The sequence below is a fragment of the Carlito syrichta genome, unplaced genomic scaffold, assembly GCF_000164805.1.
Source record: "Carlito syrichta isolate Samal-C Ts95f unplaced genomic scaffold, Tarsius_syrichta-2.0.1 Scaffold315475, whole genome shotgun sequence".
Lineage (NCBI taxonomy): Eukaryota > Metazoa > Chordata > Mammalia > Primates > Tarsiidae > Carlito > Carlito syrichta.
The window spans coordinates 1,130-1,923 of NW_007259571.1; positions in this window are offsets into that span (position 1 = coordinate 1,130).

Consider the following 794-nt stretch of genomic DNA (forward strand, 5'->3'; position numbering starts at 1 on the left):
GGTCCAAAGTCATATTGAGGTTCCGGATCACCTTGCTGATTTTTTGTCCTGATGATCTGTCTAGGGTTGTGAGTGGGGTATTAAAGTCCCCAGTTATGATAGTGGTAGAGTCAATATCTTTCTTTAGTTTTCCAAGAAGTTGCTTTATGAAAGCTGGCACACCTATGTTGGGTGCATATATGTTTAGTGTAGATATTTCTTGTTGATGGATTGAGCCTTTTATCATTATGTAGTGGCCTTCTGTATCTTTTTTGATTTTTAATAGCTTGAAGGGAATTTTTTCTGAAATTAAGATCGCTACTCCTCCTTTCTTTTGTATTCCATTCGCCTGAAAGTTTGTTTCCCATCCTCTGACTTTGAGTCTGTGGGTGTCCTTTCTAGTGAGGTGAGTCTCTTGAAGGCAATAGATTGTTGCCTGATGATATTTTATCCATTTTGCCATTCTATGTCTTTTCAGTGGTGCATTTAGTCCATTCACATTTCGGCTAATAATTGAAATGCAAGAGTTGATCCCTGTCATAAGGTTCTTACAGAGTTGTTCCTGTTTGTTTGTTGTCTTTCTTTGGGTTTTGGAGTTGGTTCATGTGTGTTTTTAATCTTTTGCCTGTACTCTTGTGAAGAATGCTGTTGTTCTTTTTTCTTTTTCTTCTGTGTTCAGTACTTTCTTAAGTGTTTCGTGTAGAGGTGGTCTGGTGGCAGCGTAGGTTCTTAGGGATTGGATGTCTGGAAAAGATTTCAATTCTTCCTCACTAATGAAGCTTAGTTTGTCTGGGTAGGTTATTCTTGGGAAATTG